This window comes from Astyanax mexicanus, chromosome 7 (genome assembly GCF_023375975.1).
Source record: "Astyanax mexicanus isolate ESR-SI-001 chromosome 7, AstMex3_surface, whole genome shotgun sequence".
Taxonomy (NCBI): Eukaryota; Metazoa; Chordata; class Actinopteri; order Characiformes; family Acestrorhamphidae; genus Astyanax; species Astyanax mexicanus.
The window spans coordinates 11443478-11470000 of record NC_064414.1 but is presented as its reverse complement, the minus strand read 5'-3'; the positions used below and the strand labels follow the sequence as shown (position 1 = coordinate 11470000).

Sequence of the window (26523 nt, the reverse complement as noted above, 5' to 3'; positions counted from 1 at the left end):
TAGACAGGCACTTTAACCAACTAAGCCACGGCGCCACACGTCTTCTGTTCAACGTGTAGATCATTACAATGTTCAAGGGAAACTGGTCCTGATTTTTCTCATTGGAGTAAAATCTTGTACCAACAGCAAACAGAACTTTTCTAAGTAAGACCCACAGTTTCCTCCATAAAAAAGTCAGAAATCAACTCAAACAAGATGTTGCAATTGCTTCAGTCTTTCAACTACAAGTCAATGCACTCTCTGTGGCACCACAAAGTCATTGCAATTCTATGAAGACAAGAGGAATATTTCTGAAATGTTGAGCTTCTTTGTTCTGCATCAAAGTAAACAATTAGCACAACTTTCGACTTTGGTGGGACTCGAACCCACAACCTTTGAATTGCTCCATCTTATGATCTAGAAGTCCAATGCGCTGTCCATTGCGCCACAGAGCCTGTACTCTCCATCTTGACCAAGAGTGACCAGTTTTCTGTGAAAACACATGTTGCAAGTTTAAAAAGGAAGTCCTTACTAAAAGATAATTGCATATTGATCAAACCAAAGGCACCGCTGGGATTCGAACCCAGGATCTTCTGTTTACTAGACAGGCACTTTAACCAACTAAGCCACGGCGCCACACACCTTCCGTTCAAGGTGTAGATCATAACAATGTTCAAGGGAAACTGGTCCTGATTTTTCTCATTGGAGTAAAATCTTGTACCGACAGCAAACAGAACTTTTCTAAGTAAGACCCACAGTTTTCTCCAAAAAAAGTCAGAAATCAACTCAAACAAGATGTTGCAATTGCTTCAGTCTTTCAACTACAAGTCAATGCACTCTCTGTGGCACCACAAAGTCATTGCAATTCTATGAAGACAAGAGGAATATTTCTGAAATGTTGAGCTTCTTTGTTCTACATCAAAAGCAAATAATCAGCACAACTTTCGACTCTGGTGGGACTCGAACCCACAACCTTTGAATTGCTCCATCTTATCATCTAGAAGTCCAATGCGCTATCCATTGCCCCACAGAGCCTGCACACCCCATCTTGACCAAGAGTGACCAGTTTTCTGTGAAAACAAATGTTGCAAGTCTAAAAAAGAAGTCCTGACTAAAAGATCATTGCATATTGATCAAACCAAGGCACCGCTGGGATTCGAACCCAGGATCTCCTGTTTACTAGACATGCACTTTAACCAACTAAGCCACGGCGCCACACACCTTCCGTTCAAGGTGTAGATCATAACAATGTTCAAGGGAAACTGGTCCTGATTTTTCTCATTGGAGTAAAATCTTGTACCAACAGCAAACAGAACTTTTCTAAGTAAGACCCACAGTTTTCTCCAAAAAAAGTCAGAAATCAACTCAAACAAGATGTTGCAATTGCTTCAGTCTTTCAACTACAAGTCAATGCACTCTCTGTGGCACCACAAAGTCATTGCAATTCTATGAAGACAAGAGGAACATTTCTGAAATGTTGAGCTTCTTTGTTCTACATCAAAGCAAACAAGTAGCACAACTTTCGACTCTTGTGGGACTCGAATCCACAACCTTTGAATTGCTCCAGCTTATCATCTAGAAGTCCAATGCGCTATCCATTGCGCCACTGAGCCTGCTCACCCCATCTTGACCAAGAGTGACCAGTTTTCTGTGAAAACAAATGTTGCAAGTCTAAAAAAGAAGTCCTTAATAAAATATAATTGCATATTGATCAAACCAAAGGCACCGCTGGGATTCGAACCCAGGATCTCCTGTTTACTAGACAGGCACTTTAACCAACTAAGCCACGGCGCCACACGTCTTCTGTACAACGTGTAGATCATTACAATGTTCAAGGGAAACCGGGCTGATTTTTCTCACTGGAGTAAAATCTTGTACCAACAGCAAACAGAACTTTTCTAAGTAAGACCCACAGTTTTCTCCAAAAAAAGTCAGAAATCAACTCAAACAAGATGTTGCAATTGCTTCAGTCTTTCAACTACAAGTCAATGCACTCTCTGTGGCAACACAAAGTCATTGTAATTCTATGAAGACAAGTGGAATAATTCTGAAATGTTGAGCTTCTTTGTTCTACATCAAAAGCAAATAATCAGCACAACTTTCGACTCTGGTGGGACTCGAACCCACAACCTTTGAATTGCTCCATCTTATCATCTAGAAGTCCAATGCGCTATCCATTGCCCCACAGAGCCTGCACACCCCATCTTGACCAAGAGTGACCAGTTTTCTGTGAAAACAAATGTTGCAAGTCTAAAAAAGAAGTCCTGACTAAAAGATCATTGCATATTGATCAAACCAAGGCACCGCTGGGATTCGAACCCAGGATCTCCTGTTTACTAGACAGGCACTTTAACCAACTAAGCCACGGCGCCACACACCTTCCGTTCAAGGTGTAGATCATTACAATGTTCAAGGGAAACCGGGCTGATTTTTCTCATTGGAGTAAAATCTTGTACCAACAGCAAACGGAACTTTTCTAAGTAAGACCCACAGTTTTCTCCAAAAAAAGTCAGAAATCAACTCAAACAAGATGTTGCAATTGCTTCAGTCTTTCAACTACAAGTCAATGCACTCTCTGTGGCACCACAAAGTCATTGCAATTCTATGAAGACAAGAGGAATATTTCTGAAATGTTGAGCTTCTTTGTTCTGCATCAAAGCAAACAAGTAGCACAACTTTCTACTCTGGTGGGACTCGAACCCACAACCTTTGAATTGCTCCAGCTTATCATCTAGAAGTCCAATGCACTATCCATTGCGCCACAGAGCCTGCACACCCCATCTTGACCAAGAGTGACCAGTTTTCTGTGAAAACAAATGTTGCAAGTCTAAAAAAGAAGTCCTGACTAAAAGATCATTGCATATTGATCAAACCAAGGCACCGCTGGGATTCGAACCCAGGATCTCCTGTTTACTAGACAGGCACTTTAACCAACTAAGCCACGGCGCCACACACCTTCCGTTCAAGGTGTAGATCATTACAATGTTCAAGGGAAACCGGGCTGATTTTTCTCATTGTAGTAAAATCTTGTACCAACAGCAAACGGAACTTTTCTAAGTAAGACCCACAGTTTTCTCCAAAAAAAGTCAGAAATCAACTCAAACAAGATGTTGCAATTGCTTCAGTCTTTCAACTACAAGTCAATGCACTCTCTGTGGCACCACAAAGTCATTGCAATTCTATGAAGACAAGAGGAATATTTCTGAAATGTTGAGCTTCTTTGTTCTGCATCAAAGCAAACAATAAGCACAACTTTCGACTCTGGTGGGACTCGAACCCACAACCTTTGAATTGCTCCAGCTTATCATCTAGAAGTCCAATGCGCTATCCATTGCGCCACAGAGCCTGCACACTCCAAGATGACCAAGAGTGACCAGTTTTCTGTGAAAACAAATGTTGCAAGTCTAAAAAAGAAGTCCTTACTAAAAGATAATTGCATATTGATCAAACCAAAGGCACCGCTGGGATTCAAACCCAGGATCTCCTGTTTACTAGACAGGCACTTTAACCAACTAAGCCACGGCGCCACACGTCTTCTGTACAACGTGTAGATCATTACAATGTTCAAGGGAAACTGGGCTGATTTTTCTCACTGGAGTAAAATCTTGTACCAATGACAAACAGAACTTTTCTAAGTAAGACCCACAGTTTTCTCCAAAAAAGTCAGAAATCAACTCAAACAAGATGTTGCAATTGCTTCAGTCTTTCAACTACAAGTCAATGCACTCTCTGTGGCAACACAAAGTCATTGTAATTCTATGAAGACAAGTGGAATAATTCTGAAATGTTGAGCTTCTTTGTTCTACATCAAAAGCAAATAATCAGCACAACTTTCGACTCTGGTGGGACTCGAACCCACAACCTTTGAATTGCTCCATCTTATCATCTAGAAGTCCAATGCGCTATCCATTGCGCCACAGAGCCTGCACACCCCATCTTGACCAAGAGTGACCAGTTTTCTGTGAAAACAAATGTTGCAAGTCTAAAAAAGAAGTCCTGACTAAAAGATCATTGCATATAGATCAAACCAAGGCACCGCTGGGATTCGAACCCAGGATCTCCTGTTTACTAGACAGGCACTTTAACCAACTAAGCCACGGCCCACACACCTTCCGTTCAAGGTGTAGATCATTACAATGTTCAAGGGAAACTGGTCCTGATTTTTCTCATTGGAGTAAAATCTTGTACCAACAGCAAACAGAACTTTTCTAAGTAAGACCCAAAGTTTTCTCCAAAAAAAGTCAGAAATCAACTCAAACAAGATGTTGCAATTGCTTCAGTCTTTCAACTACAAGTCAATGCACTCTCTGTGGCACCACAAAGTCATTGCAATTCTATGAAGACAAGAGGAATATTTCTGAAATGTTGAGCTTCTTTGTTCTGCATCAAAGCAAACAACTAGCACAACTTTCTACTCTGGTGGGACTCGAACCCACAACCTTTGAATTGCTCCAGCTTATCATCTAGAAGTCCAATGCACTATCCATTGAGCCACAGAGCCTGCACACCTCATCTTGACCAAGAGTGACCAGTTTTCTGTGAAAACAAATGTTGCAAGTCTAAAAAAGAAGTCCTGACTAAAAGATCATTGCATATTGATCAAACCAAGGCACCGCTGGGATTTGAACCCAGGATCTCCTGTTTACTAGACAGGCACTTTAACCAACTAAGCCACGGCGCCTCGCACCTTCATTTCAAGGTGTAGATCGTTACAATGTTCAAGGGAAACTGGTCCTGATTTTTCTCATTGGAGTAAAATCTTGTACCAACAGCAAACAGAACTTTTCTAAGTAAGACCCACAGTTTTCTCCAAAAAAAGTCAGAAATCAACTCAAACAAGATGTTGCAATTGCTTCAGTCTTTCAACTACAAGTCAATGCACTCTCTGTGGCACCACAAAGTCATTGCAATTCTATGAAGACAAGAGGAATATTTCTGAAATGTTGAGCTTCTTTGTTCTGCATCAAAGCAAACAATAAGCACAACTTTCGACTCTGGTGGGACTCGAACCCACAACCTTTGAATTGCTCCAGCTTATCATCTAGAATTCAATGCGCTATCCATTGCGCCACAGAGCCTGCACACTCCAAGATGACCAAGAGTGACCAGTTTTCTGTGAAAACAAATGTTGCAAGTCTAAAAAAGAAGTCCTTACTAAAAGATAATTGCATATTGATCAAACCAAAGGCACCGCTGGGATTCAAACCAAGGATCTCCTGTTTACTAGACAGGCACTTTAACCAACTAAGCCACGGCGCCACACGTCTTCTGTACAACGTGTAGATCATTACAATGTTCAAGGGAAACTGGTCCTGATTTTTCTCATTGGAGTAAAATCTTGTACCAACAGCAAACGGAACTTTTCTAAGTAAGACCCACAGTTTTCTCCAAAAAAAGTCAGAAATCAACTCAAACAAGATGTTGCAATTGCTTCAGTCTTTCAACTACAAGTCAATGCACTCTCTGTGGCACCACAAAGTCATTGCAATTCTATGAAGACAAGAGGAATATTTCTGAAATGTTGAGCTTCTTTGTTCTGCATCAAAGCAAACAACTAGCACAACTTTCTACTCTGGTGGGACTCGAACCCACAACCTTTGAATTGCTCCAGCTTATCATCTAGAAGTCCAATGCACTATCCATTGCGCCACAGAGCCTGCACACCCTATCTTGACCAAGAGTGACCAGTTTTCTGTGAAAACAAATGTTGCAAGTCTAAAAAAGAAGTCCTGACTAAAAGATCATTGCATATTGATCAAACCAAGGCACCGCTGGGATTTGAACCCAGGATCTCCTGTTTACTAGACAGGCACTTTAACCAACTAAGCCACGGCGCCTCGCACCTTCATTTCAAGGTGTAGATCGTTACAATGTTCAAGGGAAACTGGTCCTGATTTTTCTCATTGGAGTAAAATCTTGTACCAACAGCAAACAGAACTTTTCTAAGTAAGACCCACAGTTTTCTCCAAAAAAAGTCAGAAATCAACTCAAACAAGATGTTGCAATTGCTTCAGTCTTTCAACTACAAGTCAATGCACTCTCTGTGGCACCACAAAGTCATTGCAATTCTATGAAGACAAGAGGAATATTTCTGAAATGTTGAGCTTCTTTGTTCTGCATCAAAGCAAACAATAAGCACAACTTTCGACTCTGGTGGGACTCGAACCCACAACCTTTGAATTGCTCCAGCTTATCATCTAGAAGTCCAATGCGCTATCCATTGCGCCACAGAGCCTGCACACTCCAAGATGACCAAGAGTGACCAGTTTTCTGTGAAAACAAATGTTGCAAGTCTAAAAAAGAAGTCCTTACTAAAAGATAATTGCATATTGATCAAACCAAAGGCACCGCTGGGATTCGAACCCAGGATCTCCTGTTTACTAGACAGGCACTTTAACCAACTAAGCCACGGCGCCACACGTCTTCTGTACAACGTGTAGATCATTACAATGTTCAAGGGAAACCGGGCTGATTTTTCTCATTGGAGTAAAATCTTGTACCAACAGCAAACGGAACTTTTCTAAGTAAGACCCACAGTTTTCTCCAAAAAAAGTCAGAAATCAACTCAAACAAGATGTTGCAATTGCTTCAGTCTTTCAACTACAAGTCAATGCACTCTCTGTGGCACCACAAAGTCATTGCAATTCTATGAAGACAAGAGGAACATTTCTGAAATGTTGAGCTTCTTTGTTCTACATCAAAGCAAACAAGTAGCACAACTTTCGACTCTGGTGGGACTCGAACCCACAACCTTTGAATTGCTCCAGCTTATCATCTAGAAGTCCAATGCGCTATCCATTGCGCCACAGAGCCTGCACACCCCATCTTGACCAAGAGTGACCAGTTTTCTGTGAAAACAAATGTTGCAAGTCTAAAAAAGAAGTCCTTACTAAAATATAATTGCATATTGATCAAACCAAAGGCACCGCTGGGATTCAAACCCAGGATCTCCTGTTTACTAGACAGGCACTTTAACCAACTAAGCCACGGCGCCACACGTCTTCTGTACAACGTGTAGATCATTACAATGTTCAAGGGAAACCGGGCTGATTTTTCTCACTGGAGTAAAATCTTGTACCAATGACAAACAGAACTTTTCTAAGTAAGACCCACAGTTTTCTCCAAAAAAGTCAGAAATCAACTCAAACAAGATGTTGCAATTGCTTCAGTCTTTCAACTACAAGTCAATGCACTCTCTGTGGCAACACAAAGTCATTGTAATTCTATGAAGACAAGTGGAATAATTCTGAAATGTTGAGCTTCTTTGTTCTACATCAAAAGCAAATAATCAGCACAACTTTCGACCCTGGTGGGACTCGAACCCACAACCTTTGAATTGCACCATCTTATCATCTAGAAGTCCAATGCGCTATCCATTGCGCCACAGAGCCTGCACACCCCATCTTGACCAAGAGTGACCAGTTTTCTGTGAAAACAAATGTTGCAAGTCTAAAAAAGAAGTCCTGACTAAAAGATCATTGCATATAGATCAAACCAAGGCACCGCTGGGATTCGAACCCAGGATCTCCTGTTTACTAGACAGGCACTTTAACCAACTAAGCCACGGCGCCTCGCACCTTCATTTCAAGGTGTAGATCATTACAATGTTCAAGGGAAACTGGTCCTGATTTTTCTCATTGGAGTAAAATCTTGTACCAACAGCAAACGGAACTTTTCTAAGTAAGACCCACAGTTTTCTCCAAAAAAAGTCAGAAATCAACTCAAACAAGATGTTGCAATTGCTTCAGTCTTTCAACTACAAGTCAATGCACTCTCTGTGGCACCACAAAGTCATTGCAATTCTATGAAGACAAGAGGAATATTTCTGAAATGTTGAGCTTCTTTGTTCTGCATCAAAGCAAACAACTAGCACAACTTTCTACTCTGGTGGGACTCGAACCCACAACCTTTGAATTGCTCCAGCTTATCATCTAGAAGTCCAATGCACTATCCATTGCGCCACAGAGCCTGCACACCCTATCTTGACCAAGAGTGACCAGTTTTCTGTGAAAACAAATGTTGCAAGTCTAAAAAAGAAGTCCTGACTAAAAGATCATTGCATATTGATCAAACCAAGGCACCCCTGGGATTTGAACCCAGGATCTCCTGTTTACTAGACAGGCACTTTAACCAACTAAGCCACGGCGCCTCGCACCTTCATTTCAAGGTGTAGATCGTTACAATGTTCAAGGGAAACTGGTCCTGATTTTTCTCATTGGAGTAAAATCTTGTACCAACAGCAAACAGAACTTTTCTAAGTAAGACCCACAGTTTTCTCCAAAAAAAGTCAGAAATCAACTCAAACAAGATGTTGCAATTGCTTCAGTCTTTCAACTACAAGTCAATGCACTCTCTGTGGCACCACAAAGTCATTGCAATTCTATGAAGACAAGAGGAATATTTCTGAAATGTTGAGCTTCTTTGTTCTGCATCAAAGCAAACAACTAGCACAACTTTCTACTCTGGTGGGACTCGAACCCACAACCTTTGAATTGCTCCAGCTTATCATCTAGAAGTCCAATGCACTATCCATTGCGCCACAGAGCCTGCACACCCTATCTTGACCAAGAGTGACCAGTTTTCTGTGAAAACAAATGTTGCAAGTCTAAAAAAGAAGTCCTGACTAAAAGATCATTGCATATTGATCAAAACAAGGCACCGCTGGGATTTGAACCCAGGATCTCCTGTTTACTAGACAGGCACTTTAACCAACTAAGCCACGGCGCCTCGCACCTTCATTTCAAGGTGTAGATCGTTACAATGTTCAAGGGAAACTGGTCCTGATTTTTCTCATTGGAGTAAAATCTTGTACCAACAGCAAACAGAACTTTTCTAAGTAAGACCCACAGTTTTCTCCAAAAAAAGTCAGAAATCAACTCAAACAAGATGTTGCAATTGCTTCAGTCTTTCAACTACAAGTCAATGCACTCTCTGTGGCACCACAAAGTCATTGCAATTCTATGAAGACAAGAGGAATATTTCTGAAATGTTGAGCTTCTTTGTTCTGCATCAAAGCAAACGATAAGCACAACTTTCGACTCTGGTGGGACTCGAACCCACAACCTTTGAATTGCTCCAGCTTATCATCTAGAAGTCCAATGCGCTATCCATTGCGCCACAGAGCCTGCACACTCCAAGATGACCAAGAGTGACCAGTTTTCTGTGAAAACAAATGTTGCAAGTCTAAAAAAGAAGTCCTTACTAAAAGATAATTGCATATTGATCAAACCAAAGCCACCGCTGGGATTCGAACCCAGGATCTCCTGTTTACTAGACAGGCACTTTAACCAACTAAGCCACGGCGCCACACGTCTTCTGTACAACGTGTAGATCATTACAATGTTCAAGGGAAACCGGGCTGATTTTTCTCACTGGAGTAAAATCTTGTACCAACGACAAACAGAACTTTTCTAAGTAAGACCCACAGTTTTCTCCAAAAAAGTCAGAAATCAACTCAAACAAGATGTTGCAATTGCTTCAGTCTTTCAACTACAAGTCAATGCACTCTCTGTGGCAACACAAAGTCATTGTAATTCTATGAAGACAAGTGGAATAATTCTGAAATGTTGAGCTTCTTTGTTCTACATCAAAAGCAAATAATCAGCACAACTTTCGACTCTGGTGGGACTCGAACCCACAACCTTTGAATTGCTCCATCTTATCATCTAGAAGTCCAATGCGCTATCCATTGCGCCACAGAGCCTGCACACCCCATCTTGACCAAGAGTGACCAGTTTTCTGTGAAAACAAATGTTGCAAGTCTAAAAAAGAAGTCCTTACTAAAATATAATTGCATATTGATCAAACCAAAGGCACCGCTGGGATTCGAAACCAGGATCTCCTGTTTACTAGACAGGCACTTTAACCAACTAAGCCACGGCGCCACACGTCTTCTTTACAACGTGTAGATCATTACAATGTTCAAGGGAAACCGGGCTGATTTTTCTCACTGGAGTAAAATCTTGTACCAACGACAAACAGAACTTTTCTAAGTAAGACCCACAGTTTTCTCCAAATAAGTCAGAAATCAACTCAAACAAGATGTTGCAATTGCTTCAGTCTTTCAACTACAAGTCAATGCACTCTCTGTGGCACCACAAAGTCATTGCAATTCTATGAAGACAAGAGGAATATTTCTGAAATGTTGAGCTTCTTTGTTCTGCATCAAAGCGAACAATAAGCACAACTTTCGACTCTGGTGGGACTCGAACCCACAACCTTTGAATTGCTCCAGCTTATCATCTAGAAGTCCAATGCGCTATCCATTGCGCCACAGAGCCTGCACACCCCATCTTGACCAAGAGTGACCAGTTTTCTGTGAAAACAAATGTTGCAAGTCTAAAAAAGAAGTCCTGACTAAAAGATCATTGCATATAGATCAAACCAAGGCACCGCTGGGATTCGAACCCAGGATCTCCTGTTTACTAGACAGGCACTTTAACCAACTAAGCCACGGCGCCTCGCACCTTCATTTCAAGGTGTAGATCATTACAATGTTCAAGGGAAACTGGTCCTGATTTTTCTCATTGGAGTAAAATCTTGTACCAACAGCAAACGGAACTTTTCTAAGTAAGACCCACAGTTTTCTCCAAAAAAAGTCAGAAATCAACTCAAACAAGATGTTGCAATTGCTTCAGTCTTTCAACTACAAGTCAATGCACTCTCTGTGGCACCACAAAGTCATTGCAATTTTATGAAGACAAGAGGAATATTTCTGAAATGTTGAGCTTCTTTGTTCTGCATCAAAGCAAACAACTAGCACAACTTTCTACTCTGGTGGGACTCGAACCCACAACCTTTGAATTGCTCCAGCTTATCATCTAGAAGTCCAATGCACTATCCATTGCGCCACAGAGCCTGCACACCCTATCTTGACCAAGAGTGACCAGTTTTCTGTGAAAACAAATGTTGCAAGTCTGAAAAAGAAGTCCTGACTAAAAGATCATTGCATATTGATCAAACCAAGGCACCGCTGGGATTTGAACCCAGGATCTCCTGTTTACTAGACAGGCACTTTAACCAACTAAGCCACGGCGCCTCGCACCTTCATTTCAAGGTGTAGATCGTTACAATGTTCAAGGGAAACTGGTCCTGATTTTTCTCATTGGAGTAAAATCTTGTACCAACAGCAAACAGAACTTTTCTAAGTAAGACCCACAGTTTTCTCCAAAAAAAGTCAGAAATCAACTCAAACAAGATGTTGCAATTGCTTCAGTCTTTCAACTACAAGTCAATGCACTCTCTGTGGCACCACAAAGTCATTGCAATTCTATGAAGACAAGAGGAATATTTCTGAAATGTTGAGCTTCTTTGTTCTGCATCAAAGCAAACAACTAGCACAACTTTCTACTCTGGTGGGACTCGAACCCACAACCTTTGAATTGCTCCAGCTTATCATCTAGAAGTCCAATGCACTATCCATTGCGCCACAGAGCCTGCACACCCTATCTTGACCAAGAGTGACCAGTTTTCTGTGAAAACAAATGTTGCAAGTCTAAAAAAGAAGTCCTGACTAAAAGATCATTGCATATTGATCAAACCAAGGCACCGCTGGGATTTGAACCCAGGATCTCCTGTTTACTAGACAGGCACTTTAACCAACTAAGCCACGGCGCCTCGCACCTTCATTTCAAGGTGTAGATCGTTACAATGTTCAAGGGAAACTGGTCCTGATTTTTCTCATTGGAGTAAAATCTTGTACCAACAGCAAACAGAACTTTTCTAAGTAAGACCCACAGTTTTCTCCAAAAAAAGTCAGAAATCAACTCAAACAAGATGTTGCAATTGCTTCAGTCTTTCAACTACAAGTCAATGCACTCTCTGTGGCACCAAAAAGTCATTGCAATTCTATGAAGACAAGAGGAATATTTCTGAAATGTTGAGCTTCTTTGTTCTGCATCAAAGCAAACAATAAGCACAACTTTCGACTCTGGTGGGACTCGAACCCACAACCTTTGAATTGCTCCAGCTTATCATCTAGAAGTCCAATGCGCTATCCATTGCGCCACAGAGCCTGCACACTCCAAGATGACCAAGAGTGACCAGTTTTCTGTGAAAACAAATGTTGCAAGTCTAAAAAAGAAGTCCTTACTAAAAGATAATTGCATATTGATCAAACCAAAGGCACCGCTGGGATTCGAACCCAGGATCTCCTGTTTACTAGACAGGCACTTTAACCAACTAAGCCACGGCGCCACACGTCTTCTGTACAACGTGTAGATCATTACAATGTTCAAGGGAAACCGGGCTGATTTTTCTCACTGGAGTAAAATCTTGTACCAACGACAAACAGAACTTTTCTAAGTAAGACCCACAGTTTTCTCCAAAAAAGTCAGAAATCAACTCAAACAAGATGTTGCAATTGCTTCAGTCTTTCAACTACAAGTCAATGCACTCTCTGTGGCAACACAAAGTCATTGTAATTCTATGAAGACAAGTGGAATAATTCTGAAATGTTGAGCTTCTTTGTTCTACATCAAAAGCAAATAATCAGCACAACTTTCGACTCTGGTGGGACTCGAACCCACAACCTTTGAATTGCTCCATCTTATCATCTAGAAGTCCAATGCGCTATCCATTGCCCCACAGAGCCTGCACACCCCATCTTGACCAAGAGTGACCAGTTTTCTGTGAAAACAAATGTTGCAAGTCTAAAAAAGAAGTCCTGACTAAAAGATCACTGCATATTGATCAAACCAAGGCACCGCTGGGATTCGAACCCAGGATCTCCTGTTTACTAGACAGGCACTTTAACCAAATAAGCCACGGCGCCACACACCTTCCGTTCAAGGTGTAGATCATTACAATGTTCAAGGGAAACCGGGCTGATTTTTCTCATTGGAGTAAAATCTTGTACCAACAGCAAACGGAACTTTTCTAAGTAAGACCCACAGTTTTCTCCAAAAAAAGTCAGAAATCAACTCAAACAAGATGTTGCAATTGCTTCAGTCTTTCAACTACAAGTCAATGCACTCTCTGTGGCACCACAAAGTCATTGCAATTCTATGAAGACAAGAGGAACATTTCTGAAATGTTGAGCTTCTTTGTTCTACATCAAAGCAAACAAGTAGCACAACTTTCGACTCTGGTGGGACTCGAACCCACAACCTTTGAATTGCTCCAGCTTATCATCTAGAAGTCCAATGCGCTATCCATTGCGCCACAGAGCCTGCACACCCCATCTTGACCAAGAGTGACCAGTTTTCTGTGAAAACAAATGTTGCAAGTCTAAAAAAGAAGTCCTTACTAAAATATAATTGCATATTGATCAAACCAAAGGCACCGCTGGGATTCGAACCCAGGATCTCCTGTTTACTAGACAGGCACTTTAACCAACTAAGCCACGGCGCCACACGTCTTCTTTACAACGTGTAGATCATTACAATGTTCAAGGGAAACCGGGCTGATTTTTCTCACTGGAGTAAAATCTTGTACCAACGACAAACAAAACTTTTCTAAGTAAGACCCACAGTTTTCTCCAAATAAGTCAGAAATCAACTCAAACAAGATGTTGCAATTGCTTCAGTCTTTCAACTACAAGTCAATGCACTCTCTGTGGCACCACAAAGTCATTGCAATTCTATGAAGACAAGAGGAACATTTCTGAAATGTTGAGCTTCTTTGTTCTACATCAAAGCAAACAAGTAGCACAACTTTCGACTCTGGTGGGACTCGAACCCACAACCTTTGAATTGCTCCAGCTTATCATCTAGAAGTCCAATGCGCTATCCATTGCGCCACAGAGCCTGCACACTCCAAGATGACCAAGAGTGACCAGTTTTCTGTGAAAACAAATGGTGCAAGTCTAAAAAAGAAGTCCTTACTAAAAGATAATTGCATATTGATCAAACCAAAGGCACCGCTGGGATTTGAACCCAGGATCTCCTGTTTACTAGACAGGCACTTTAACCAACTAAGCCACGGCGCCACACATCTTCTGTACAACGTGTAGATCATTACAATGTTCAAGGGAAACCGGGCTGATTTTTCTCACTGGAGTAAAATCTTGTACCAACGACAAACAGAACTTTTCTAAGTAAGACCCACAGTTTTCTCCAAATAAGTCAGAAATCAACTCAAACAAGATGTTGCAATTGCTTCAGTCTTTCAACTACAAGTCAATGCACTCTCTGTGGCACCACAAAGTCATTGCAATTCTATGAAGACAAGAGGAATATTTCTGAAATGTTGAGCTTCTTTGTTCTGCATCAAAGCAAACAACTAGCACAACTTTCGACTCTGGTGGGACTCGAACCCACAACCTTTGAATTGCTCCATCTTATCATCTAGAAGTCCAAAGCGCTGTCCATTGCGCCACAGAGCCTGTACTCCCCATCTTGACCAAGAGTGACCAGTTTTCTTTGAAAACAAATGTTGCAAGTCCAAAAAAGAAGTCCTTACTAAAAGATAATTGCATATTGATCAAACCAAAGGCACCGCTGGGATTCGAACCCAGGATCTCCTGTTTACTAGACAGGCACTTTAACCAACTAAGCCACGGCGCCACACGTCTTCTGTTCAACGTGTAGATCATTACAATGTTCAAGGGAAACTGGTCCTGATTTTTCTCATTGGAGTAAAATCTTGTACCAACAGCAAACAGAACTTTTCTAAGTAAGACCCACAGTTTCCTCCATAAAAAAGTCAGAAATCAACTCAAACAAGATGTTGCAATTGCTTCAGTCTTTCAACTACAAGTCAATGCACTCTCTGTGGCACCACAAAGTCATTGCAATTCTATGAAGACAAGAGGAATATTTCTGAAATGTTGAGCTTCTTTGTTCTGCATCAAAGTAAACAATTAGCACAACTTTCGACTTTGGTGGGACTCGAACCCACAACCTTTGAATTGCTCCATCTTATGATCTAGAAGTCCAATGCGCTGTCCATTGCGCCACAGAGCCTGTACTCTCCATCTTGACCAAGAGTGACCAGTTTTCTGTGAAAACACATGTTGCAAGTTTAAAAAGGAAGTCCTTACTAAAAGATAATTGCATATTGATCAAACCAAAGGCACCGCTGGGATTCGAACCCAGGATCTTCTGTTTACTAGACAGGCACTTTAACCAACTAAGCCACGGCGCCACACACCTTCCGTTCAAGGTGTAGATCATAACAATGTTCAAGGGAAACTGGTCCTGATTTTTCTCATTGGAGTAAAATCTTGTACCGACAGCAAACAGAACTTTTCTAAGTAAGACCCACAGTTTTCTCCAAAAAAAGTCAGAAATCAACTCAAACAAGATGTTGCAATTGCTTCAGTCTTTCAACTACAAGTCAATGCACTCTCTGTGGCACCACAAAGTCATTGCAATTCTATGAAGACAAGAGGAATATTTCTGAAATGTTGAGCTTCTTTGTTCTACATCAAAAGCAAATAATCAGCACAACTTTCGACTCTGGTGGGACTCGAACCCACAACCTTTGAATTGCTCCATCTTATCATCTAGAAGTCCAATGCGCTATCCATTGCCCCACAGAGCCTGCACAGCCCATCTTGACCAAGAGTGACCAGTTTTCTGTGAAAACAAATGTTGCAAGTCTAAAAAAGAAGTCCTGACTAAAAGATCATTGCATATTGATCAAACCAAAGCACCGCTGGGATTCGAACCCAGGATCTCCTGTTTACTAGACAGGCACTTTAACCAACTAAGCCACGGCGCCACACACCTTCCGTTCAAGGTGTAGATCATTACAATGTTCAAGGGAAACCGGGCTGATTTTTCTCATTGGAGTAAAATCTTGTACCAACAGCAAACGGAACTTTTCTAAGTAAGACCCACAGTTTTCTCCAAAAAAAGTCAGAAATCAACTCAAACAAGATGTTGCAATTGCTTCAGTCTTTCAACTACAAGTCAATGCACTCTCTGTGGCACCACAAAGTCATTGCAATTCTATGAAGACAAGAGGAACATTTCTGAAATGTTGAGCTTCTTTGTTCTACATCAAAGCAAACAAGTAGCACAACTTTCGACTCTGGTGGGACTCGAACCCACAACCTTTGAATTGCTCCAGCTTATCATCTAGAAGTCCAATGCGCTATCCATTGCGCCACAGAGCCTGCACACCCCATCTTGACCAAGAGTGACCAGTTTTCTGTGAAAACAAATGTTGCAAGTCTAAAAAAGAAGTCCTTCCTAAATTATAATTGCATATTGATCAAACCAAAGGCACCGCTGGGATTCGAACCCAGGATCTCCTGTTTACTAGACAGGCACTTTAACCAACTAAGCCACGGCGCCACACGTCTTCTTTACAACGTGTAGGTCATTACAATGTTCAAGGGAAACCGGGCTGATTTTTCTCACTGGAGTAAAATCTTGTACCAACGACAAACAGAACTTTTCTAAGTAAGACCCACAGTTTTCTCCAAATAAGTCAGAAATCAACTCAAACAAGATGTTGCAATTGCTTCAGTCTTTCAACTACAAGTCAATGCACTCTCTGTGGCACCACAAAGTCATTGCAATTCTATGAAGACAAGAGGAATATTTCTGAAATGTTGAGCTTCTTTGTTCTACATCAAAAGCAAATAATCAGCACAACTTTCGACTCTGGTGGGACTCGAACCCACAACCTTTGAATTGCTCCATCTTATCATCTAGAAGTCCAATGCGCTATCCATTGCCCCACAGAGCCTGCACACCCCATCTTGACCAAGAGTGACCAGTTTTCTGTGAAAACAAATGTTGCAAGTCTAAAAAAGAAGTCCTGACTAAAAGATCATTGCATATTGATCAAACCAAGGCACCGCTGGGATTCGAACCCAGGATCTCCTGTTTACTAGACATGCACTTTAACCAACTAAGCCACGGCGCCACACACCTTCCGTTCAAGGTGTAGATCATAACAATGTTCAAGGGAAACTGGTCCTGATTTTTCTCATTGGAGTAAAATCTTGTACCAACAGCAAACAGAACTTTTCTAAGTAAGACCCACAGTTTTCTCCAAAAAAAGTCAGAAATCAACTCAAACAAGATGTTGCAATTGCTTCAGTCTTTCAACTACAAGTCAATGCACTCTCTGTGGCACCACAAAGTCATTGCAATTCTATGAAGACAAGAGGAACATTTCTGAAATGTTGAGCTTCTTTGTTCTACATCAAAGCAAACAAGTAGCACAACTTTCGACTCTTGTGGGACTCGAATCCACAACCTTTGAATTGCTCCAGCTTATCATCTAGAAGTCCAATGCGCTATCCATTGCGCCACTGAGCCTGCTCACCCCATCTTGACCAAGAGTGACCAGTTTTCTGTGAAAACAAATGTTGCAAGTCTAAAAAAGAAGTCCTTAATAAAATATAATTGCATATTGATCAAACCAAAGGCACCGCTGGGATTCGAACCCAGGATCTCCTGTTTACTAGACAGGCACTTTAACCAACTAAGCCACGGCGCCACACGTCTTCTGTACAACGTGTAGATCATTACAATGTTCAAGGGAAACCGGGCTGATTTTTCTCACTGGAGTAAAATCTTGTACCAACAGCAAACAGAACTTTTCTAAGTAAGACCCACAGTTTTCTCCAAAAAAAGTCAGAAATCAACTCAAACAAGATGTTGCAATTGCTTCAGTCTTTCAACTACAAGTCAATGCACTCTCTGTGGCAACACAAAGTCATTGTAATTCTATGAAGACAAGTGGAATAATTCTGAAATGTTGAGCTTCTTTGTTCTACATCAAAAGCAAATAATCAGCACAACTTTCGACTCTGGTGGGACTCGAACCCACAACCTTTGAATTGCTCCATCTTATCATCTAGAAGTCCAATGCGCTATCCATTGCCCCACAGAGCCTGCACACCCCATCTTGACCAAGAGTGACCAGTTTTCTGTGAAAACAAATGTTGCAAGTCTAAAAAAGAAGTCCTGACTAAAAGATCATTGCATATTGATCAAACCAAGGCACCGCTGGGATTCGAACCCAGGATCTCCTGTTTACTAGACAGGCACTTTAACCAACTAAGCCACGGTGCCACACACCTTCCGTTCAAGGTGTAGATCATTACAATGTTCAAGGGAAACCGGGCTGATTTTTCTCATTGGAGTAAAATCTTGTACCAACAGCAAACGGAACTTTTCTAAGTAAGACCCACAGTTTTCTCCAAAAAAAGTCAGAAATCAACTCAAACAAGATGTTGCAATTGCTTCAGTCTTTCAACTACAAGTCAATGCACTCTCTGTGGCACCACAAAGTCATTGCAATTCTATGAAGACAAGAGGAATATTTCTGAAATGTTGAGCTTCTTTGTTCTGCATCAAAGCAAACAAGTAGCACAACTTTCTACTCTGGTGGGACTCGAACCCACAACCTTTGAATTGCTCCAGCTTATCATCTAGAAGTCCAATGCACTATCCATTGCGCCACAGAGCCTGCACACCCCATCTTGACCAAGAGTGACCAGTTTTCTGTGAAAACAAATGTTGCAAGTCTAAAAAAGAAGTCCTGACTAAAAGATCATTGCATATTGATCAAACCAAGGCACCGCTGGGATTCGAACCCAGGATCTCCTGTTTACTAGACAGGCACTTTAACCAACTAAGCCACGGCGCCACACACCTTCCGTTCAAGGTGTAGATCATTACAATGTTCAAGGGAAACCGGGCTGATTTTTCTCATTGTAGTAAAATCTTGTACCAACAGCAAACGGAACTTTTCTAAGTAAGACCCACAGTTTTCTCCAAAAAAAGTCAGAAATCAACTCAAACAAGATGTTGCAATTGCTTCAGTCTTTCAACTACAAGTCAATGCACTCTCTGTGGCACCACAAAGTCATTGCAATTCTATGAAGACAAGAGGAATATTTCTGAAATGTTGAGCTTCTTTGTTCTGCATCAAAGCAAACAATAAGCACAACTTTCGACTCTGGTGGGACTCGAACCCACAACCTTTGAATTGCTCCAGCTTATCATCTAGAAGTCCAATGCGCTATCCATTGCGCCACAGAGCCTGCACACTCCAAGATGACCAAGAGTGACCAGTTTTCTGTGAAAACAAATGTTGCAAGTCTAAAAAAGAAGTCCTTACTAAAAGATAATTGCATATTGATCAAACCAAAGGCACCGCTGGGATTCAAACCCAGGATCTCCTGTTTACTAGACAGGCACTTTAACCAACTAAGCCACGGCGCCACACGTCTTCTGTACAACGTGTAGATCATTACAATGTTCAAGGGAAACTGGGCTGATTTTTCTCACTGGAGTAAAATCTTGTACCAATGACAAACAGAACTTTTCTAAGTAAGACCCACAGTTTTCTCCAAAAAAGTCAGAAATCAACTCAAACAAGATGTTGCAATTGCTTCAGTCTTTCAACTACAAGTCAATGCACTCTCTGTGGCAACACAAAGTCATTGTAATTCTATGAAGACAAGTGGAATAATTCTGAAATGTTGAGCTTCTTTGTTCTACATCAAAAGCAAATAATCAGCACAACTTTCGACTCTGGTGGGACTCGAACCCACAACCTTTGAATTGCTCCATCTTATCATCTAGAAGTCCAATGCGCTATCCATTGCGCCACAGAGCCTGCACACCCCATCTTGACCAAGAGTGACCAGTTTTCTGTGAAAACAAATGTTGCAAGTCTAAAAAAGAAGTCCTGACTAAAAGATCATTGCATATAGATCAAACCAAGGCACCGCTGGGATTCGAACCCAGGATCTCCTGTTTACTAGACAGGCACTTTAACCAACTAAGCCACGGCCCACACACCTTCCGTTCAAGGTGTAGATCATTACAATGTTCAAGGGAAACTGGTCCTGATTTTTCTCATTGGAGTAAAATCTTGTACCAACAGCAAACAGAACTTTTCTAAGTAAGACCCAAAGTTTTCTCCAAAAAAAGTCAGAAATCAACTCAAACAAGATGTTGCAATTGCTTCAGTCTTTCAACTACAAGTCAATGCACTCTCTGTGGCACCACAAAGTCATTGCAATTCTATGAAGACAAGAGGAATATTTCTGAAATGTTGAGCTTCTTTGTTCTGCATCAAAGCAAACAACTAGCACAACTTTCTACTCTGGTGGGACTCGAACCCACAACCTTTGAATTGCTCCAGCTTATCATCTAGAAGTCCAATGCACTATCCATTGAGCCACAGAGCCTGCACACCTCATCTTGACCAAGAGTGACCAGTTTTCTGTGAAAACAAATGTTGCAAGTCTAAAAAAGAAGTCCTGACTAAAAGATCATTGCATATTGATCAAACCAAGGCACCGCTGGGATTTGAACCCAGGATCTCCTGTTTACTAGACAGGCACTTTAACCAACTAAGCCACGGCGCCTCGCACCTTCATTTCAAGGTGTAGATCGTTACAATGTTCAAGGGAAACTGGTCCTGATTTTTCTCATTGGAGTAAAATCTTGTACCAACAGCAAACAGAACTTTTCTAAGTAAGACCCACAGTTTTCTCCAAAAAAAGTCAGAAATCAACTCAAACAAGATGTTGCAATTGCTTCAGTCTTTCAACTACAAGTCAATGCACTCTCTGTGGCACCACAAAGTCATTGCAATTCTATGAAGACAAGAGGAATATTTCTGAAATGTTGAGCTTCTTTGTTCTGCATCAAAGCAAACAATAAGCACAACTTTCGACTCTGGTGGGACTCGAACCCACAACCTTTGAATTGCTCCAGCTTATCATCTAGAATTCAATGCGCTATCCATTGCGCCACAGAGCCTGCACACTCCAAGATGACCAAGAGTGACCAGTTTTCTGTGAAAACAAATGTTGCAAGTCTAAAAAAGAAGTCCTTACTAAAAGATAATTGCATATTGATCAAACCAAAGGCACCGCTGGGATTCAAACCAAGGATCTCCTGTTTACTAGACAGGCACTTTAACCAACTAAGCCACGGCGCCACACGTCTTCTGTACAACGTGTAGATCATTACAATGTTCAAGGGAAACCGGGCTGATTTTTCTCACTGGAGTAAAATCTTGTACCAACGACAAACAGAACTTTTCTAAGTAAGACCCACAGTTTTCTCCAAAAAAGTCAGAAATCAACTCAAACAAGATGTTGCAATTGCTTCAGTCTTTCAACTACAAGTCAATGCACTCTCTGTGGCAACACAAAGTCATTGTAATTCTATGAAGACAAGTGGAATAATTCTGAAATGTTGAGCTTCTTTGTTCTACATCAAAAGCAAATAATCAGCACAACTTTCGACTCTGGTGGGACTCGAACCCACAACCTTTGAATTGCTCCATCTTATCATCTAGAAGTCCAATGCGCTATCCATTGCGCCACAGAGCCTGCACACCCCATCTTGACCAAGAGTGACCAGTTTTCTGTGAAAACAAATGTTGCAAGTATAAAAAAGAAGTCCTGACTAAAAGATCATTGCATATAGATCAAACCAAGGCACCGCTGGGATTCGAACCCAGGATCTCCTGTTTACTAGACAGGCACTTTAACCAACTAAGCCACGGCGCCTCGCACCTTCATTTCAAGGTGTAGATCATTACAATGTTCAAGGGAAACTGGTCCTGATTTTTCTCATTGGAGTAAAATCTTGTACCAACAGCAAACGGAACTTTTCTAAGTAAGACCCACAGTTTTCTCCAAAAAAAGTCAGAAATCAACTCAAACAAGATGTTGCAATTGCTTCAGTCTTTCAACTACAAGTCAATGCACTCTCTGTGGCACCACAAAGTCATTGCAATTCTATGAAGACAAGAGGAATATTTCTGAAATGTTGAGCTTCTTTGTTCTGCATCAAAGCAAACAACTAGCACAACTTTCTACTCTGGTGGGACTCGAACCCACAACCTTTGAATTGCTCCAGCTTATCATCTAGAAGTCCAATGCACTATCCATTGCGCCACAGAGCCTGCACACCCTATCTTGACCAAGAGTGACCAGTTTTCTGTGAAAACAAATGTTGCAAGTCTAAAAAAGAAGTCCTGACTAAAAGATCATTGCATATTGATCAAACCAAGGCACCGCTGGGATTTGAACCCAGGATCTCCTGTTTACTAGACAGGCACTTTAACCAACTAAGCCACGGCGCCTCGCACCTTCATTTCAAGGTGTAGATCGTTACAATGTTCAAGGGAAACTGGTCCTGATTTTTCTCATTGGAGTAAAATCTTGTACCAACAGCAAACAGAACTTTTCTAAGTAAGACCCACAGTTTTCTCCAAAAAAAGTCAGAAATCAACTCAAACAAGATGTTGCAATTGCTTCAGTCTTTCAACTACAAGTCAATGCACTCTCTGTGGCACCACAAAGTCATTGCAATTCTATGAAGACAAGAGGAATATTTCTGAAATGTTGAGCTTCTTTGTTCTGCATCAAAGCAAACAATAAGCACAACTTTCGACTCTGGTGGGACTCGAACCCACAACCTTTGAATTGCTCCAGCTTATCATCTAGAATTCAATGCGCTATCCATTGCGCCACAGAGCCTGCACACTCCAAGATGACCAAGAGTGACCAGTTTTCTGTGAAAACAAATGTTGCAAGTCTAAAAAAGAAGTCCTTACTAAAAGATAATTGCATATTGATCAAACCAAAGGCACCGCTGGGATTCAAACCAAGGATCTCCTGTTTACTAGACAGGCACTTTAACCAACTAAGCCACGGCGCCACACGTCTTCTGTACAACGTGTAGATCATTACAATGTTCAAGGGAAACCGGGCTGATTTTTCTCACTGGAGTAAAATCTTGTACCAACGACAAACAGAACTTTTCTAAGTAAGACCCACAGTTTTCTCCAAAAAAGTCAGAAATCAACTCAAACAAGATGTTGCAATTGCTTCAGTCTTTCAACTACAAGTCAATGCACTCTCTGTGGCAACACAAAGTCATTGTAATTCTATGAAGACAAGTGGAATAATTCTGAAATGTTGAGCTTCTTTGTTCTACATCAAAAGCAAATAATCAGCACAACTTTCGACTCTGGTGGGACTCGAACCCACAACCTTTGAATTGCTCCATCTTATCATCTAGAAGTCCAATGCGCTATCCATTGCGCCACAGAGCCTGCACACCCCATCTTGACCAAGAGTGACCAGTTTTCTGTGAAAACAAATGTTGCAAGTATAAAAAAGAAGTCCTGACTAAAAGATCATTGCATATAGATCAAACCAAGGCACCGCTGGGATTCGAACCCAGGATCTCCTGTTTACTAGACAGGCACTTTAACCAACTAAGCCACGGCGCCTCGCACCTTCATTTCAAGGTGTAGATCATTACAATGTTCAAGGGAAACTGGTCCTGATTTTTCTCATTGGAGTAAAATCTTGTACCAACAGCAAACGGAACTTTTCTAAGTAAGACCCACAGTTTTCTCCAAAAAAAGTCAGAAATCAACTCAAACAAGATGTTGCAATTGCTTCAGTCTTTCAACTACAAGTCAATGCACTCTCTGTGGCACCACAAAGTCATTGCAATTCTATGAAGACAAGAGGAATATTTCTGAAATGTTGAGCTTCTTTGTTCTGCATCAAAGCAAACAACTAGCACAACTTTCTACTCTGGTGGGACTCGAACCCACAACCTTTGAATTGCTCCAGCTTATCATCTAGAAGTCCAATGCACTATCCATTGCGCCACAGAGCCTGCACACCCTATCTTGACCAAGAGTGACCAGTTTTCTGTGAAAACAAATGTTGCAAGTCTAAAAAAGAAGTCCTGACTAAAAGATCATTGCATATTGATCAAACCAAGGCACCGCTGGGATTTGAACCCAGGATCTCCTGTTTACTAGACAGGCACTTTAACCAACTAAGCCACGGCGCCTCGCACCTTCATTTCAAGGTGTAGATCGTTACAATGTTCAAGGGAAACTGGTCCTGATTTTTCTCATTGGAGTAAAATCTTGTACCAACAGCAAACAGAACTTTTCTAAGTAAGACCCACAGTTTTCTCCAAAAAAAGTCAGAAATCAACTCAAACAAGATGTTGCAATTGCTTCAGTCTTTCAACTACAAGTCAATGCACTCTCTGTGGCACCACAAAGTCATTGCAATTCTATGAAGACAAGAGGAATATTTCTGAAATGTTGAGCTTCTTTGTTCTGCATCAAAGCAAACAATAAGCACAACTTTCGACTCTGGTGGGACTCGAACCCACAACCTTTGAATTGCTCCAGCTTATCATCTAGAAGTCCAATGCGCTATCCATTGCGCCACAGAGCCTGCACACTCCAAGATGACCAAGAGTGACCAGTTTTCTGTGAAAACAAATGTTGCAAGTCTAAAAAAGAAGTCCTTACTAAAAGATAATTGCATATTGATCAAACCAAAGGCACCGCTGGGATTCGAACCCAGGATCTCCTGTTTACTAGACAGGCACTTTAACCAACTAAGCCACGGCGCCACACGTCTTCTGTACAACGTGTAGATCATTACAATGTTCAAGGGAAACCGGGCTGATTTTTCTCACTGGAGTAAAATCTTGTACCAACGACAAACAGAACTTTTCTAAGTAAGACCCACAGTTTTCTCCAAAAAAGTCAGAAATCAACTCAAACAAGATGTTGCAATTGCTTCAGTCTTTCAACTACAAGTCAATGCACTCTCTGTGGCAACACAAAGTCATTGTAATTCTATGAAGACAAGTGGAATAATTCTGAAATGTTGAGCTTCTTTGTTCTACATCAAAAGCAAATAATCAGCACAACTTTCGACTCTGGTGGGACTCGAACCCACAACCTTTGAATTGCTCCATCTTATCATCTAGAAGTCCAATGCGCTATCCATTGCGCCACAGAGCCTGCACACCCCATCTTGACCAAGAGTGACCAGTTTTCTGTGAAAACAAATGTTGCAAGTCTAAAAAAGAAGTCCTGACTAAAAGATCATTGCATATTGATCAAACCAAGGCACCGCTGGGATTCGAACACAGGATCTCCTGTTTACTAGACAGGCACTTTAACCAACTAAGCCACGGCGACACACACCTTCCGTTCAAGGTGTAGATCATTACAATGTTCAAGGGAAACCGGGCTGATTTTTCTCATTGGAGTAAAATCTTGTACCAACAGCAAACGGAACTTTTCTAAGTAAGACCCACAGTTTTCTCCAAAAAAAGTCAGAAATCAACTCAAACAAGATGTTGCAATTGCTTCAGTCTTTCAACTACAAGTCAATGCACTCTCTGTGGCACCACAAAGTCATTGCAATTCTATGAAGACAAGAGGAACATTTCTGAAATGTTGAGCTTCTTTGTTCTACATCAAAGCAAACAAGTAGCACAACTTTCGACTCTGGTGGGACTCGAACCCACAACCTTTGAATTGCTCCAGCTTATCATCTAGAAGTCCAATGCGCTATCCATTGCGCCACAGAGCCTGCACACCCCATCTTGACCAAGAGTGACCAGTTTTCTGTGAAAACAAATGTTGCAAGTCTAAAAAAGAAGTCCTTACTAAAATATAATTGCATATTGATCAAACCAAAGGCACCGCTGGGATTCAAACCCAGGATCTCCTGTTTACTAGACAGGCACTTTAACCAACTAAGCCACGGCGCCACACGTCTTCTGTACAACGTGTAGATCATTACAATGTTCAAGGGAAACCGGGCTGATTTTTCTCACTGGAGTAAAATCTTGTACCAATGACAAACAGAACTTTTCTAAGTAAGACCCACAGTTTTCTCCAAAAAAGTCAGAAATCAACTCAAACAAGATGTTGCAATTGCTTCAGTCTTTCAACTACAAGTCAATGCACTCTCTGTGGCAACACAAAGTCATTGTAATTCTATGAAGACAAGTGGAATAATTCTGAAATGTTGAGCTTCTTTGTTCTACATCAAAAGCAAATAATCAGCACAACTTTCGACCCTGGTGGGACTCGAACCCACAACCTTTGAATTGCACCATCTTATCATCTAGAAGTCCAATGCGCTATCCATTGCGCCACAGAGCCTGCACACCCCATCTTGACCAAGAGTGACCAGTTTTCTGTGAAAACAAATGTTGCAAGTCTAAAAAAGAAGTCCTGACTAAAAGATCATTGCATATAGATCAAACCAAGGCACCGCTGGGATTCGAACCCAGGATCTCCTGTTTACTAGACAGGCACTTTAACCAACTAAGCCACGGCGCCTCGCACCTTCATTTCAAGGTGTAGATCATTACAATGTTCAAGGGAAACTGGTCCTGATTTTTCTCATTGGAGTAAAATCTTGTACCAACAGCAAACGGAACTTTTCTAAGTAAGACCCACAGTTTTCTCCAAAAAAAGTCAGAAATCAACTCAAACAAGATGTTGCAATTGCTTCAGTCTTTCAACTACAAGTCAATGCACTCTCTGTGGCACCACAAAGTCATTGCAATTCTATGAAGACAAGAGGAATATTTCTGAAATGTTGAGCTTCTTTGTTCTGCATCAAAGCAAACAACTAGCACAACTTTCTACTCTGGTGGGACTCGAACCCACAACCTTTGAATTGCTCCAGCTTATCATCTAGAAGTCCAATGCACTATCCATTGCGCCACAGAGCCTGCACACCCTATCTTGACCAAGAGTGACCAGTTTTCTGTGAAAACAAATGTTGCAAGTCTAAAAAAGAAGTCCTGACTAAAAGAT

The 26523-nt window shown here is 41.3% G+C and overlaps 51 non-coding genes across 51 annotated transcripts in view; all 51 read right to left on the bottom strand.

Annotated features, from left to right (window-relative positions):
- trnat-agu (transfer RNA threonine (anticodon AGU)) overlaps positions 1-35 on the bottom strand; it is a 74-nt gene extending 39 nt beyond the window's left edge. The window contains exon 1 of the tRNA in view: positions 1-35. This exon is cut by the window's left edge and continues 39 nt beyond it. This is a non-coding gene — a tRNA (tRNA-Thr).
- Positions 36-344: 309 nt separating this feature from the next.
- trnar-ucu (transfer RNA arginine (anticodon UCU)) lies at positions 345-434 on the bottom strand. The gene is given in 2 exon segments: positions 345-380; positions 398-434. It is a non-coding gene; the product is annotated as a tRNA-Arg (tRNA).
- Positions 435-1699: 1265 nt separating this feature from the next.
- trnat-agu (transfer RNA threonine (anticodon AGU)) lies at positions 1700-1773 on the bottom strand. Its single transcript has one exon. It is a non-coding gene; the product is annotated as a tRNA-Thr (tRNA).
- A 504-nt stretch (positions 1774-2277) lies between these two features.
- trnat-agu (transfer RNA threonine (anticodon AGU)) lies at positions 2278-2351 on the bottom strand. The gene has a single exon. It is a non-coding gene; the product is annotated as a tRNA-Thr (tRNA).
- Positions 2352-2854: 503 nt separating this feature from the next.
- On the bottom strand, positions 2855-2928 carry trnat-agu (transfer RNA threonine (anticodon AGU)). Its single transcript has one exon. It is a non-coding gene; the product is annotated as a tRNA-Thr (tRNA).
- Positions 2929-3235: 307 nt separating this feature from the next.
- Positions 3236-3325, bottom strand: trnar-ucu (transfer RNA arginine (anticodon UCU)). The gene is given in 2 exon segments: positions 3236-3271; positions 3289-3325. It is a non-coding gene; the product is annotated as a tRNA-Arg (tRNA).
- A 488-nt stretch (positions 3326-3813) lies between these two features.
- On the bottom strand, positions 3814-3903 carry trnar-ucu (transfer RNA arginine (anticodon UCU)). Its single transcript is given in 2 exon segments — positions 3814-3849; positions 3867-3903. It is a non-coding gene; the product is annotated as a tRNA-Arg (tRNA).
- Positions 3904-4586: 683 nt separating this feature from the next.
- On the bottom strand, positions 4587-4660 carry trnat-agu (transfer RNA threonine (anticodon AGU)). The gene has a single exon. It is a non-coding gene; the product is annotated as a tRNA-Thr (tRNA).
- Positions 4661-5742: 1082 nt separating this feature from the next.
- Positions 5743-5816, bottom strand: trnat-agu (transfer RNA threonine (anticodon AGU)). Its single transcript has one exon. It is a non-coding gene; the product is annotated as a tRNA-Thr (tRNA).
- A 308-nt stretch (positions 5817-6124) lies between these two features.
- trnar-ucu (transfer RNA arginine (anticodon UCU)) lies at positions 6125-6214 on the bottom strand. Its single transcript is given in 2 exon segments — positions 6125-6160; positions 6178-6214. It is a non-coding gene; the product is annotated as a tRNA-Arg (tRNA).
- A 107-nt stretch (positions 6215-6321) lies between these two features.
- On the bottom strand, positions 6322-6395 carry trnat-agu (transfer RNA threonine (anticodon AGU)). Its single transcript has one exon. It is a non-coding gene; the product is annotated as a tRNA-Thr (tRNA).
- A 307-nt stretch (positions 6396-6702) lies between these two features.
- Positions 6703-6792, bottom strand: trnar-ucu (transfer RNA arginine (anticodon UCU)). The gene is given in 2 exon segments: positions 6703-6738; positions 6756-6792. It is a non-coding gene; the product is annotated as a tRNA-Arg (tRNA).
- Positions 6793-7280: 488 nt separating this feature from the next.
- Positions 7281-7370, bottom strand: trnar-ucu (transfer RNA arginine (anticodon UCU)). The gene is given in 2 exon segments: positions 7281-7316; positions 7334-7370. It is a non-coding gene; the product is annotated as a tRNA-Arg (tRNA).
- Positions 7371-7476: 106 nt separating this feature from the next.
- On the bottom strand, positions 7477-7550 carry trnat-agu (transfer RNA threonine (anticodon AGU)). Its single transcript has one exon. It is a non-coding gene; the product is annotated as a tRNA-Thr (tRNA).
- A 1082-nt stretch (positions 7551-8632) lies between these two features.
- On the bottom strand, positions 8633-8706 carry trnat-agu (transfer RNA threonine (anticodon AGU)). The gene has a single exon. It is a non-coding gene; the product is annotated as a tRNA-Thr (tRNA).
- Positions 8707-9014: 308 nt separating this feature from the next.
- On the bottom strand, positions 9015-9104 carry trnar-ucu (transfer RNA arginine (anticodon UCU)). Its single transcript is given in 2 exon segments — positions 9015-9050; positions 9068-9104. It is a non-coding gene; the product is annotated as a tRNA-Arg (tRNA).
- A 488-nt stretch (positions 9105-9592) lies between these two features.
- trnar-ucu (transfer RNA arginine (anticodon UCU)) lies at positions 9593-9682 on the bottom strand. The gene is given in 2 exon segments: positions 9593-9628; positions 9646-9682. It is a non-coding gene; the product is annotated as a tRNA-Arg (tRNA).
- Positions 9683-10169: 487 nt separating this feature from the next.
- Positions 10170-10259, bottom strand: trnar-ucu (transfer RNA arginine (anticodon UCU)). The gene is given in 2 exon segments: positions 10170-10205; positions 10223-10259. It is a non-coding gene; the product is annotated as a tRNA-Arg (tRNA).
- A 106-nt stretch (positions 10260-10365) lies between these two features.
- On the bottom strand, positions 10366-10439 carry trnat-agu (transfer RNA threonine (anticodon AGU)). Its single transcript has one exon. It is a non-coding gene; the product is annotated as a tRNA-Thr (tRNA).
- A 504-nt stretch (positions 10440-10943) lies between these two features.
- On the bottom strand, positions 10944-11017 carry trnat-agu (transfer RNA threonine (anticodon AGU)). Its single transcript has one exon. It is a non-coding gene; the product is annotated as a tRNA-Thr (tRNA).
- A 504-nt stretch (positions 11018-11521) lies between these two features.
- Positions 11522-11595, bottom strand: trnat-agu (transfer RNA threonine (anticodon AGU)). The gene has a single exon. It is a non-coding gene; the product is annotated as a tRNA-Thr (tRNA).
- A 308-nt stretch (positions 11596-11903) lies between these two features.
- trnar-ucu (transfer RNA arginine (anticodon UCU)) lies at positions 11904-11993 on the bottom strand. The gene is given in 2 exon segments: positions 11904-11939; positions 11957-11993. It is a non-coding gene; the product is annotated as a tRNA-Arg (tRNA).
- Positions 11994-12100: 107 nt separating this feature from the next.
- trnat-agu (transfer RNA threonine (anticodon AGU)) lies at positions 12101-12174 on the bottom strand. The gene has a single exon. It is a non-coding gene; the product is annotated as a tRNA-Thr (tRNA).
- Positions 12175-13058: 884 nt separating this feature from the next.
- Positions 13059-13148, bottom strand: trnar-ucu (transfer RNA arginine (anticodon UCU)). The gene is given in 2 exon segments: positions 13059-13094; positions 13112-13148. It is a non-coding gene; the product is annotated as a tRNA-Arg (tRNA).
- Positions 13149-13255: 107 nt separating this feature from the next.
- On the bottom strand, positions 13256-13329 carry trnat-agu (transfer RNA threonine (anticodon AGU)). The gene has a single exon. It is a non-coding gene; the product is annotated as a tRNA-Thr (tRNA).
- Positions 13330-13635: 306 nt separating this feature from the next.
- trnar-ucu (transfer RNA arginine (anticodon UCU)) lies at positions 13636-13725 on the bottom strand. The gene is given in 2 exon segments: positions 13636-13671; positions 13689-13725. It is a non-coding gene; the product is annotated as a tRNA-Arg (tRNA).
- A 107-nt stretch (positions 13726-13832) lies between these two features.
- Positions 13833-13906, bottom strand: trnat-agu (transfer RNA threonine (anticodon AGU)). The gene has a single exon. It is a non-coding gene; the product is annotated as a tRNA-Thr (tRNA).
- A 306-nt stretch (positions 13907-14212) lies between these two features.
- On the bottom strand, positions 14213-14302 carry trnar-ucu (transfer RNA arginine (anticodon UCU)). The gene is given in 2 exon segments: positions 14213-14248; positions 14266-14302. It is a non-coding gene; the product is annotated as a tRNA-Arg (tRNA).
- A 107-nt stretch (positions 14303-14409) lies between these two features.
- trnat-agu (transfer RNA threonine (anticodon AGU)) lies at positions 14410-14483 on the bottom strand. Its single transcript has one exon. It is a non-coding gene; the product is annotated as a tRNA-Thr (tRNA).
- Positions 14484-14792: 309 nt separating this feature from the next.
- Positions 14793-14882, bottom strand: trnar-ucu (transfer RNA arginine (anticodon UCU)). Its single transcript is given in 2 exon segments — positions 14793-14828; positions 14846-14882. It is a non-coding gene; the product is annotated as a tRNA-Arg (tRNA).
- Positions 14883-15568: 686 nt separating this feature from the next.
- On the bottom strand, positions 15569-15642 carry trnat-agu (transfer RNA threonine (anticodon AGU)). Its single transcript has one exon. It is a non-coding gene; the product is annotated as a tRNA-Thr (tRNA).
- Positions 15643-15949: 307 nt separating this feature from the next.
- Positions 15950-16039, bottom strand: trnar-ucu (transfer RNA arginine (anticodon UCU)). Its single transcript is given in 2 exon segments — positions 15950-15985; positions 16003-16039. It is a non-coding gene; the product is annotated as a tRNA-Arg (tRNA).
- A 107-nt stretch (positions 16040-16146) lies between these two features.
- Positions 16147-16220, bottom strand: trnat-agu (transfer RNA threonine (anticodon AGU)). Its single transcript has one exon. It is a non-coding gene; the product is annotated as a tRNA-Thr (tRNA).
- Positions 16221-17302: 1082 nt separating this feature from the next.
- trnat-agu (transfer RNA threonine (anticodon AGU)) lies at positions 17303-17376 on the bottom strand. Its single transcript has one exon. It is a non-coding gene; the product is annotated as a tRNA-Thr (tRNA).
- Positions 17377-17880: 504 nt separating this feature from the next.
- On the bottom strand, positions 17881-17954 carry trnat-agu (transfer RNA threonine (anticodon AGU)). Its single transcript has one exon. It is a non-coding gene; the product is annotated as a tRNA-Thr (tRNA).
- A 503-nt stretch (positions 17955-18457) lies between these two features.
- trnat-agu (transfer RNA threonine (anticodon AGU)) lies at positions 18458-18531 on the bottom strand. Its single transcript has one exon. It is a non-coding gene; the product is annotated as a tRNA-Thr (tRNA).
- Positions 18532-18838: 307 nt separating this feature from the next.
- trnar-ucu (transfer RNA arginine (anticodon UCU)) lies at positions 18839-18928 on the bottom strand. The gene is given in 2 exon segments: positions 18839-18874; positions 18892-18928. It is a non-coding gene; the product is annotated as a tRNA-Arg (tRNA).
- Positions 18929-19416: 488 nt separating this feature from the next.
- Positions 19417-19506, bottom strand: trnar-ucu (transfer RNA arginine (anticodon UCU)). Its single transcript is given in 2 exon segments — positions 19417-19452; positions 19470-19506. It is a non-coding gene; the product is annotated as a tRNA-Arg (tRNA).
- A 683-nt stretch (positions 19507-20189) lies between these two features.
- On the bottom strand, positions 20190-20263 carry trnat-agu (transfer RNA threonine (anticodon AGU)). Its single transcript has one exon. It is a non-coding gene; the product is annotated as a tRNA-Thr (tRNA).
- An 885-nt stretch (positions 20264-21148) lies between these two features.
- On the bottom strand, positions 21149-21238 carry trnar-ucu (transfer RNA arginine (anticodon UCU)). The gene is given in 2 exon segments: positions 21149-21184; positions 21202-21238. It is a non-coding gene; the product is annotated as a tRNA-Arg (tRNA).
- Positions 21239-21344: 106 nt separating this feature from the next.
- Positions 21345-21418, bottom strand: trnat-agu (transfer RNA threonine (anticodon AGU)). The gene has a single exon. It is a non-coding gene; the product is annotated as a tRNA-Thr (tRNA).
- A 504-nt stretch (positions 21419-21922) lies between these two features.
- trnat-agu (transfer RNA threonine (anticodon AGU)) lies at positions 21923-21996 on the bottom strand. The gene has a single exon. It is a non-coding gene; the product is annotated as a tRNA-Thr (tRNA).
- An 885-nt stretch (positions 21997-22881) lies between these two features.
- Positions 22882-22971, bottom strand: trnar-ucu (transfer RNA arginine (anticodon UCU)). Its single transcript is given in 2 exon segments — positions 22882-22917; positions 22935-22971. It is a non-coding gene; the product is annotated as a tRNA-Arg (tRNA).
- Positions 22972-23077: 106 nt separating this feature from the next.
- trnat-agu (transfer RNA threonine (anticodon AGU)) lies at positions 23078-23151 on the bottom strand. Its single transcript has one exon. It is a non-coding gene; the product is annotated as a tRNA-Thr (tRNA).
- Positions 23152-23655: 504 nt separating this feature from the next.
- trnat-agu (transfer RNA threonine (anticodon AGU)) lies at positions 23656-23729 on the bottom strand. The gene has a single exon. It is a non-coding gene; the product is annotated as a tRNA-Thr (tRNA).
- Positions 23730-24037: 308 nt separating this feature from the next.
- Positions 24038-24127, bottom strand: trnar-ucu (transfer RNA arginine (anticodon UCU)). Its single transcript is given in 2 exon segments — positions 24038-24073; positions 24091-24127. It is a non-coding gene; the product is annotated as a tRNA-Arg (tRNA).
- Positions 24128-24234: 107 nt separating this feature from the next.
- trnat-agu (transfer RNA threonine (anticodon AGU)) lies at positions 24235-24308 on the bottom strand. Its single transcript has one exon. It is a non-coding gene; the product is annotated as a tRNA-Thr (tRNA).
- Positions 24309-24615: 307 nt separating this feature from the next.
- On the bottom strand, positions 24616-24705 carry trnar-ucu (transfer RNA arginine (anticodon UCU)). The gene is given in 2 exon segments: positions 24616-24651; positions 24669-24705. It is a non-coding gene; the product is annotated as a tRNA-Arg (tRNA).
- A 487-nt stretch (positions 24706-25192) lies between these two features.
- trnar-ucu (transfer RNA arginine (anticodon UCU)) lies at positions 25193-25282 on the bottom strand. The gene is given in 2 exon segments: positions 25193-25228; positions 25246-25282. It is a non-coding gene; the product is annotated as a tRNA-Arg (tRNA).
- Positions 25283-25770: 488 nt separating this feature from the next.
- trnar-ucu (transfer RNA arginine (anticodon UCU)) lies at positions 25771-25860 on the bottom strand. The gene is given in 2 exon segments: positions 25771-25806; positions 25824-25860. It is a non-coding gene; the product is annotated as a tRNA-Arg (tRNA).
- Positions 25861-25966: 106 nt separating this feature from the next.
- trnat-agu (transfer RNA threonine (anticodon AGU)) lies at positions 25967-26040 on the bottom strand. Its single transcript has one exon. It is a non-coding gene; the product is annotated as a tRNA-Thr (tRNA).
- Positions 26041-26523: the final 483 nt, after the last annotated feature.